Source organism: Misgurnus anguillicaudatus, chromosome 18, assembly GCF_027580225.2.
Source record: "Misgurnus anguillicaudatus chromosome 18, ASM2758022v2, whole genome shotgun sequence".
In the NCBI taxonomy this organism is placed as follows: Eukaryota; Metazoa; Chordata; class Actinopteri; order Cypriniformes; family Cobitidae; genus Misgurnus; species Misgurnus anguillicaudatus.
Genome location: NC_073354.2, coordinates 24,597,069 through 24,608,644, shown reverse-complemented (window position 1 = coordinate 24,608,644; position 11,576 = coordinate 24,597,069).

Genomic DNA, 11,576 nt, shown 5'->3' with positions numbered 1-11,576 from the left:
TGTAAACTTCCCTCACCACAACGTAAGGCCCGCCTCTCCTCTCATTCGATTGGACAATGGAAGACGCGAATGACGTCAGGCGCTTCTCCGCTCTCAGCGCTCCTTCAAAAACGCGTGCGCGGCAGGCGGCAGAAAACCGCATGGCGCTCGGCGCGCATAAACAGCGCGCAAACGCGCCCTGCCCATAGAATATCATTCAAAAAAGGCGCCTGCAACTGCCATAAACGCTTTTGGTGTGACTGTGCCCTAAGACTGCTTTAGTTTAGGGATTAAAAAAAAGAAGAGGTGAATAGATTTTTTTTCATTGTGGGGTGGTTTTGTCCACACACTGCCAACACATATTTATGTCCAAACACCTTGTAAAAGTGGATTTTGTATAATACAGTAGGTGCCCTTTAAGAGCATCCAAAATACTTTCTACCCGAATTGTGTCTACTACACTCCCTCTCTCCTTCATTACACTTTCCTATTATTATTTCTTTTTCACTGTAACATGCCCTTAAGACTGTCCATTTAAAAGCCAACAATTTAAATGCTTCCAAAGCAAGTGTACTCTTCTTGTAAGCCAGCTATTTCAAAAAGTATTTACACCGTATTTGCAAGAGCCATGAAGTGCAAAGTGATATTGGAGTAATAATTTCTCCTTGAGCGGTCTGTCGTAAAACCAACAGACAGGGGTCACCCTCTGGGTTATTGTTTCAGCTATAGTGCGCCTGTGTTTGGGGGATGTTACTGACAGACTGACAGCTCAGAGGAGATGAATTGGTCCTTTACTTCTCTGGCCGTGTATACAGCAGATGTTTTATCTTAGTGTCCCCTTTGAGAGTGTTAATTATGGTTGTAAATGAGCTTCTTTAAAGAGGCAGAATGAGATGTAATCAATGCTTAAGTGAGCTGTTTGTGTGCAGAGAGAGACAGAAGGTGCCATATAGAAAACCAAAAGATTTTTACACCAGTCTCTGGGCAGTCATGCAGCCTGTATAGTGAACCATTGTTCTCTTTTAAAAACACAAACACTTCAATTAAAAAAAGTTTGCGGCTGCTTATGCTTCTCTGATGTTTCAATGGCAATGTTTGAAAGAAATTACTACAGGATTACAGTTTCACACACAAAAACCTCTCATGCAATAGTTTTTATACTAAGAATTATTTTTTTACTTTGTTATACCATTTACTTAACTGTTAAAGGGCACCTAGTATGCAAAATCCACTTTTACAAGGTGTTTGGACATAATAGGATCTATCATACACCAGGCGCAATGCGCAACACAAGTGTCTTTTGCTAGTTTCAACCCGGGGCAATTATCATTTTCACATTTAGCGCCATGTTGTTTAAATAGCAAAATGCATTTGCGCCCAATTTTGCGCCCATGGGTGCTCTGGTTTGAAAATGAGGTCTGTTCAGGCGCATTGTTGGCGCGTTGCTATTTTGCGGCAACTAAAATAGACTACGATCAACAAAAACCTGGTCTAAAGTCAATGGCACAATATTGTTTTGTTATTTAATGAGCGTGTTAGTAATATGCGCCTATAAATGGGACGACAACGCGCGTTTGCTTATCACATGGATCCGCACATAAACATTTTAAAATATGAAAAATCAAAGGATTAAAATGTAAAAATGTATTATTAATTCTCTTGGACATAAATGAGGACCGCTTACGAGACATTAGAAGGCGTAAAGAGGTGAAGCTTCACCTTTAGCCTGGTAAGTAAATACATGTTTTGCTTTAAACAAATGCAAATATTGCATATATTTTTAAATGTCTTTTTTAAAATACTACTCACGGATTTATTGTATATGATGACTTTGTACCTGTGGATATGATGAGAACCGTTTTTTAAGTAATGCTTTACAAAACGCTCACGATGCCGTTCGAGTGCTGAAAACTCTTCTAAAAAAAGTATTTTTAGAGTACAAACCTTTTCTTGCATATTTGTAAATTATTTTTTGAGATAACACAGATCATGTAGGCTATCCATTCGTTTACAGCAATTAAAAGCCGGTTAATTTTACTTCCATGGCTGAAAGAAAAGGACTTTTAAAGGTTTTAATACCAAAAAATAATAGTTTCAATACAAATGAAAACAACGCAATTTTTTTAATATCAATCTTAAACTGGTGGTCTTCTTCCTCCACTTAGTTTTTTTGTTTACAAATTCCACCATCTAAATAGAAAATCGGCATGGCGCCAGAGCAAATTGCTTTTAGGAGATGAGAGCTTAGAATCTCATTGGTTTATTGCACGTTACGCCCAAAACACACCCATTACGAGAACAGGAACAACCCTTTTAGGCCATGCCCTTGGCGCACAAACCATTTTTCCTGTTGTTAAATTAGCAAAAGCGCCATCAGACACGCCCGTTTAGACCATGTGCTGTGCGCTTTAGAAAATGCGCATAGATCGTTGAAATAGGGCCCAATGTGTGTTGGCAGTGTGTGAACACAACCACACTATGATGAAAACAATCCACCCGCTCCTTGTTTTTAAATCCCTATTAAACCAAAGCAGTCTCATTAGACATGCCGTTTTGATTCTCTTATCAATGTGAGGTCACATTGACCAAGCCCCACCCACTATCAGTCCTGCATTACCATAGTTCCACTAGATACTATTGTCTCAGACTGTATAAATCAGATCTATTTTAAATGAAAGCACTCATTGTCTGTTTGTCAGGAAGGAGCTGTAGCTCATTTGCATTTAAAGGTACAGACATTAAAACACTGCGTTTTTGCTCCCATCCAAATAGTGGTATTTTGGAAATGCTATAATAATAGATGATCTGTGGGCTATTTTGAGCTGAAACTTCACAGACACATAAGTCTCAGGGGTGCCCAGAATATTACATCTTGGAAAAAGGCCATAATAGGTGCTCTTTAACTGTCAACACAACTTCATTAGATGCAACACTTGGCCATTTTAAACAAAAAAGCATCTTCCAAAGTAACACAAGAATGTATTTGTGGTCACTGCTTTTGCACTATCATCTATAAGAATTGTGTTTGTATTATGTCCCGGTGTGTTTGATATTAGCTGTCTGTTTACTTGTTTACATGTCTATTATGGGCCATGATTAAACCATTCATCTGCTTGTGGAAACTCTTACATTTCTAATAGTCTGTGTGTGATGAGGGTTTGATTTTAATTGACCCTTTGTTAAGCCTTGCCTCATTTGGTTACTGTTTACAGAACATCTCATAGGAGTTGTTCGGAGATTACACGAGCATCGTTATTTTGAGTAAATTATGCATATAAGGGGGTTGTGAATTGCTATTGAAAATGGCTACAGTGAGCTGGAATGAAGTGTGAGAAAGCATTTTATCTGGCGTTTTCTTTGAAGGAATATTGTTATATTACGCAATAACATGACTAAAAACTTATTACAGTCGACTGGAAGAAGAAAAGCCCCATTAGGAGCGATTAAAACGATAACATTAGTATAAGTGAACGGGACATTTAAAGCACATTTACTATAATGCTTTAAGCACTTTAGTTACATTTGCCTGTACAATGACCTGAATTAATTCGGAAATTAACATAAGGTTGTCAACATTCATTTCAATGTGGCCGCCTTACTGATGTTATAGCAAAGAGTACAGAAGGGCTTCTATACTCTTTGGTTATAGCTAGGGATTTTCAGGGTTTTCAGTTGTATGATAATATGGAGGATGCCAACTGTTGTTAAAGGAAAACACCGCCGTTTTTCAATATTTTACTATGTTCTTACCTGAACTTAGATGAATTAATACATACCTATATTTATTCAATGCGTGCACTTAATCTTTGTACAGCGCCTCGTGAAGGTGTTAGCATTTAGCCTAGCCTCATTCATTCCTATGGCTCCAAACAGGGATGAATTTAGAATCCACCAAACACTTACATGTTTTCCCTATTTAAAGACTGTTACATGAGTAGTTACACGAGTATGGTGGCACAAAATAAAACTTTTTTTTGGAGCCATAGGAATGAATGGGGCTAGGCTAAATGCTGACACATTCAAAAAGCGCTGTACAAAGATTAAAAGTGCACGCATTGAAAAAAGATAGCTATGTATTAATTCATCTAAGTTGAGGTAAGAACATGGAAAAATATGGAAAAACGGTGGCGTCTGGTCTCACATGAATGTTTTAATGCATGGGTTAGTGAACGGTAAATGACAATAACATATTTAAACTCATGTATGTGTGTGCATGCGAAATCCTTCAAGGCAGATGAAACACTAAAGTAGGTTTTGTATGCATGAGCTACATCAGCTGAACCAATAATCTGTAAAGTGATGAAGTGACCACGTTTATGCTTTTAAACTCATTCATTTCTTGTGTTGTCTCCCATCCTCTCATCTTCAAAACAGGCAGCATGGACGGGAGAGGTACTGTGAAGTTGCTATGGTGATACTCTTGTCTTTATCACAGGAAATTCAATACGCTTGGTGTAATGTGTCCATGTACTCGGATGCATGTGTATGAGATACAAAGTGTGTTTTTGTTTGTGCATAGTTTAATGGCGTGTGTATGTCTTGAAGGCAGTGATGAAAGGTACATACATGCTCAAAGAGAATGACTATTAGTTGTTGTTGTTGTGTCAATTTTGTATGAATATTAATGTCTATAATAAAATTATGTCTGTATACCAAGCTATTGTGAATAGCATATGCTTAAATATACCAGGCTTATGAATGGGATTTTTAATGTGATGCACTGAAAACGTCTTAACAGATCACAGCGTGTAAAGTATATTCTTGATTGTTATTTTTTATGTCAAATATTTGCCTTGAAATTCAAACACACTATATTTATGCAGGACACTGCAAGCCCAGACTAGAGAGCCAGAAAGCATTATTTTGATTTAAATGTGTTTTCTTTCTATATAGCCTATTGGTTAGAGAATGTATGAGGGCTCTATTTTAGATTCATCTTGTGGTGCATTAATATTTCACCCATTGGCTCTCTCTCACTCCATCTCTCTCTGGACGCTCTGGCAAAACATGCCCAGAGTCACACTTCATTCTCGAGAACACCGTAGTACTGTGTCTTGTGTACTGTAAAAACATTATGACAACCATGCCTGAAAGTTTGTCTTATGCTTTTGTTTTTATTGTTTAAGTTGTGTGCGTTGTATCATGTCGAACAGGTGCTTGTAGTTTTCTGGTAAGAGAAAAAATGCACAAAAGCATGTGAAAACACAAAATGGACTTTGCGGGTGCTGGAAGTCAATTTTACTGTATTTGCATGCAAAGTTGTTTAAGAATTTCACAAAATTAGTGCAAGGCACAATTTGCACTATTTCCCAAATGAGGACCAGGTTGTGGAGCATGCAGCAGTAATGCGATCTGACATTTGTGACTGGGACTGTGCCGCATCGCAGCAGCTAAATTGGGTTTTTAAAATGCCGAAAGCGCTGCGTATCTGGATGTATGCCAGCTTATTGCACTCTTCATTATTTGATCAGCATTTGATGAGTAACTGCTGCCATGGCTTTTTAAAGAATTTGTGTATCTCTGAAATATATTTACCTATCGCCCTTCCATACAGAGCCATAAAATGAGTTTTTGCATAATATAGTAAGTTTTATAGTAGATCTGTAATACTCTATTATTATTATTATTATTTATCATCTCTTGAATTTCCAGTAGTAAAACAATGGATTTAATGCCAATGTTATACACACAGCAGGTGCATGCATTTGAGAGCTCATGTGCCTGTGTTACCACGTACACTTAGGTCTTGTTTCATGTAGATTTCAGTCTTACAATCATGTATAATTCAAAGCTAGGCTCTTGGTTACATCACATGACTCATTCCTCCAGAAGCTCTGCAATCAGACTCCCTGCTGCTTTCTTTGATAACAAACCGTAGTGTGGTCCATATACACTTAGTGCCAGACCCAATATTATGGAATCACCTCTTGCTTAAAGTGGGAGGCATCCAACCGTCCAGCTCTTGGCAATCTAAAACACTGCCATAATGGAGGCAATTTGATACAAACCTCATCACAAAATAGGGCACCCGAAGATATTCACCGATGTTACACCTCTTTTGTTCACTTTGTAAAATGGCAATTTTGTTTCAAATGTTTTTGCTTACAGCAGTCACTCTCGAATGGTGAGTCGTGAACCAAAGATGGATTATTGGTCTGTATTGAAAGGACTGCAGACAGCAGGGAATAAATGAATACTTATAAATGAAAAAGAAATATATATATAGTTAGAGAAGCAAAATGAATATATTTATCAATTAAAATTTTGTGGTGTTTTACTGAAAATTAAAGGAAAAATCGGCTCATTTTTCATCTCCCCTAGAGTTAAACATTTCATTTTTACCGTTTTGGAATCCATTCAGCTGATCTCTGGGTCTGACAGTACCACTTTTAGCATAGCTTAGCATAATCCATTGAATCCCATTAGACCATTAGCATCGTGCTCAAAAATGTCCAAAGAGTTTCGATATTTTTCCTATTTAAAACGTAACTCTTCTGTAGTTACAACGTGTACTAAGACCGACAGAAAATTAAAAGTTGCGATTTTCTAGGTCGATATGGCTAGGAACTATACTCTCATTCATAATACTTGAAAATAGTCCCCAGCTAGGTAACTTTCAATATGTCTGGCAATAAGTTACATTAGAAGTTACCTAGCTGGGGACTATTTTCAAGTATTATCATTGCGCTTGATGCACCCATGGTACGGCAGCAAAGTTCCTTGATTATTACGCCGGAATGAGATTATAGTTCCTAAACCATATCAGCCTAAAAAACTTTTTATTTTCCGTCTGTCTTAGTACACAATGTAACTACAGAAGAGTCAAGTTTTAAATAGGAAAAATATTGAAACTCTTTGGACATTTTTGAGTGTGATGCTGATGGTCTAGTTAGATTCAATGGATTATGCTAAGCTATGCTAAAAGTGGTACCCCCAGACCCGGAGATCAGCTGAATTGGTGCTTCTTTAACTTTAGTAGCTGTAATATGACAGATATATGACAAGTTTATTTGATGCGTAAATCACCCTGTTGCTTGTACATTTTCAAAATTGCTCGATTATATGGTAGGAGAATATCAATACATAATATTCCATACTGTCAAAAAAGCGAGCGCGTCACTTACATGCCGAGCGTGCATACCGCGCGCCTACATTGGAAATAACGAACTTGAGCGCGCAAAAGACGTGAAATGTGAATCGCCTCTAACAGTCCACATGGAAACAACACAAAGCTGAAAAGTTTACAAAAATCATATTTAAAAGATGTCCATGAATTTAGCTTGACGCAATTAGAAGAATCTAAAAGATTCGCATTTGCGATTGTTGTTATAAACTTTTGTGAATTAATGATTTACTGGTTGCACACCGGTCTGTTATTGTGGGGACACTTTTTGCCCCTAAACATGATGCGGCACAAAGCGAAACGTGATTGGTTGCTTTACTTGTAAATCGCATGGCCTCAAAGTGGCCATGGTTCCCAGACCTCCAGTAGGAAGGCGACTCCACTGAACCACTGGCTTAGAGGACACACTGTACTTGCAATTACTTTAACAGTCTCTCACTTCTGTTCATCATTTCCTGCCTTGTTTTCACACATTCATGTGCATCCTATCCTGTTCATCTGCCTGTTAGTTTGGTGTGTGAATTCATCTTAAAGCCAGAAATACAGTGCTGCAATACTCGCTTTGCAAACACAGCTTAATTTTGCTGAGTAAGCTATGTTACTGCATCAACATCTTCTGATGTTAGTAGATCATCAATCATATAAACATATCTAATCCTAACCCCTAATAGTAATAAATCTCAACATACCCCTAAAACTAGAAGAAAATAAAAGGTTGATTAAAAAAAGTGTACGAGGCTCTACCCAGCACTGAATCTAACCATGAAATCTGATTGGATGCTTCTTGAGGAGAACAGACTAAGTTACTATGCACAACACAGCAGAGTTTGACAGTACATCCAATTTTTGTCCGATCCTTTTCCTGACTCTATACTTACTATTTCTCTCTCACCCTCTATTTTTCTGTGCCCGTCTCCGTCCAAGCACTATCATTGTTTTGACATTGTCTTTGTGACTTTGACTTGGGTCGAATTCTGTCCTGTGAGAAGCACACAGGGGTTGTCCCTATAGGAGTGATTGTTGTTATATAGGGGCAACTGATAAAATGCAAGGGAGAACGTTCTCATGGTCAAAGGACGGTCAAGCTGAGATATAAATGCAGTGCTTAACCGAGGAGATAAAGGTTAAGATGAGCATACTGTATGACGAGGTGTGAAAAACCGAAGGATAGAAAAGCAGACAAATGCGTTTTGTGAAAAAATGTTTGTGCACACATTAGATGGCAGGCATGAGATATGTGTTAAATCACAGCACTGAGTGTGCTATTAGCTTTAGCAGAAAGAACAAATAGCCTGAGGGTGTGTGCGCATGGAGATATAAAAAATGCAAAAAGGGAAAGAAAACCAAATGCAGTGCAGCTCAGTGGTAGAGCATTGCGTTAGCAGTGTTAACAGCTCAAAAGGTCATGGGTTCGAACACAGGGAACATACAGGCTACTGATATATGTATACCTTGTAAGGCACTGTAAGTCACTTTGGATTAAATCGTCTGCCAAATGCGTCTTCTCTAAATGTCTTCTCTAAAGTTTCAAATCTTGACGTTAGGTCGACGTTGGGTTTTGACTTAAACCAGACATTACAGCTTGACGTCAGCCAATGTTGTTTTTTGATATCAACCCAACGTTGCTTTTTGACATCAACCCGACATTACTTCTGGAAGTCAGGCCAACGTTGGGTTTTGGCATCAACCTGACGCTACATTTAGATGTCAGGTGACGTTAGATTTTTACGCGAATCCGACGTTACAGCTTTATGTCAGGCCTACATTGGGTTTTGATGTCAACCCAAAGATATAGCTTGATGTCAAGCCCTAAGTTGTTTTTTTGATGTCAACCCAATGTTGCTTTTTGACATCAACCTGACATTACATCTGAAAGTCAGGCCAACGTTAGGTTTAGATGTCAACCTGACATTACAACTTTATGTCAGGCCAAAGTTGGGTTTTGACATCAATCCAGCGTTATAGCTTGACGTCAACCCATCATCGTTTTTTGACGTCAACCCGACATTACAAGTGAAAATTAGACCAACGTTGGGTTTTGACATCAACCTGACATTACATCTGGATGTCAGGCCGACGTTTGGATTTAAACGTCAATCTGATGTTACAGCTTATGTAAGGCCAAAGTTGGGTTTTAAAGTCAACCCAACGTTATAGCTTGACATCAGTCTGACAATAGTTTTTGGGCAGCGCTTTTTGACGTCAACCCAACGTTGCTTTTTGAAATCACACCGACATTAAATCTGGAAGTCAGGCCAACGTTGGGTTTGGCATCAACCTGACGTTACATCTGGATGTCAGGCCGACGTAGATTTGACGTGAATCCACCATTACAGCTTTATGTCAGGCCTACGTTGAGTTTTGATGTCAACCCAACGTTATAGCTTGACATCAAGTCAATGTTGGTTTTTGAAGTGAACCCAATGTTGTTTTTTGATGTCATCCCGACATTACATCTGAAAATCAGACCAACGTGATGTTACATCTGGATGTCAGGCCGACATTTGAATTTAAACATCAATCTGATGTTACAGCTTTATGTCAAGCCGAAGTTGGGATTTGATGTTAACCCAACGTTATAGCCTGACGTCAGTCTGACAATAGTTTTTGGGTGACGCTTTTTGACATCAACCCAAGCCGGCGTTGTTTTTGACGCCAACCCATCGTTGCTTTTTGTGTCAACCTAACATTACTTCTGGAAATCAGGCCAACGTTGAGTTTAGACATAAATCTGATGTTGCAGCTTTATGTCAAGCCAAAGTTGGGTTTTGACATCAATCCAGCGTTATAGCTTGACATCAAGCCGGCGTTGGTTTTTGACGTCCACCCATCGTTGTTTTTTGACGTCAACCCGACATTACAAGTGAAAATTAGACCAACGTTGGGTTTTGACATCAACCTGACATTACATCTGGATGTCAGGCCGATGTTTGGATTTAAACGTCAATCTGATGTTACAGCTTATGTAAGGCCAAAGTTGGGTTTTAAAGTCAACCCAACATTACATCTGGATGTCAGGCCGACGTAGATTTGACGTGAATCCACCATTACAGCTTTATGTCAGGCCTACATTGGGTTTTGATGTCAACCCAACGTTATAGCTTGACGTCAAGTCAATGTTGGTTTTTGACGTCAACCCAATGTTGTTTTTTGATGTCATTACATCTGAAAATCAGACCAACGTAATGTTACATCTGGATGTCAGGCCGACATTTGAATTTAAACATCAATCTGATGTTACAGCTTTATGTCAAGCCGAAGTTGGGATTTGATGTCAACCCAACGTTATAGCCTGACGTCAGTCTGACAATAGTTTTTGGGTGACGCTTTTTGACATCAACCCAAAGTTGCTTTTTGACATCAACCCAAGCCGGCGTTGTTTTTTGACGCCAACCCATCGTTGCTTTTTGTGTCAACCTAACATTACTTCTGGAAATCAGGCTAACGTTGAGTTTAGACATAAATCTGATGTTGCAGCTTTATGTCAGGCCAAAGTTGGATTTTGACGTCTACCCAACGTTACAGCTTGTCGTCAGTCTGACAATAGTTTTCGGGCAACGCAGTCACTGGGGAAGTACCCTTTAACAGGGTCCTAATATGTGACATTTATGTACAGATATGTATATATTTGGTACCAATATGTACCTGTGAGGTACTAATAAGAACTCTTTAGGTACGAATGTGTACTTTTTAAAAGGGTACTTCCCCAGTGACATCTAAAGACCACTTTTTGGCAATTTTTTCGGCAGTGTATTCTAATTACCCCTAAAAACTTTTGGAAGTAGATCTGAGACAAAGTGGAGACTTAATTGAAACAATTAAGTATAACACATAAAGGGGCTTTTCACAGCGATGCCATTTTAGCTTCTCCAGAGACCCTTTTAGTCAAACGTTCCTATAAAACCTATTTATTCTAACTTTCTAATAGTCCCACTACAAAAAAAAAACTTTTCTGCAACATGATATTAAAGGTTCTTCATGTAACCATACAGCCTGACCAACCAATCTTTTTAAGAATGTATGGTGCGTACAGTATACATAAATGGTACATATTAGGAACTTTTTAAAGGCTCCCGTCCTAGTGACTGTTTTGGCACTATTTTTGATAATTTTTCTGACAGTGTAAAAGCAATTTCTGAGAAATAAGATGCTAGCAATTGAAGCATTGCTTATAAATTACAAATATGTGCCGATGAGTGAATCATCACAAAACATAATCCGGAAATTAATATGAAAGGGAGAAAGCGAAATGATATGGCATTGTTTGTAATGCAGCCCAACAGAGAGACGCTACCTGAAGCAGTGAATCTAATCCTGTACCTCAGACTCTCATTAGCTCAGAGACAGAGAGAGCAGGTGAAATATGAGACCTGCAATGGAAACTTATGGGCACAACTATGTGTGTGTCTGTGCGCCGGTGCCCAAACAGCTAAATTAAGTTTCCTCTTGATTTGTAATGCCCACATTTCACAAC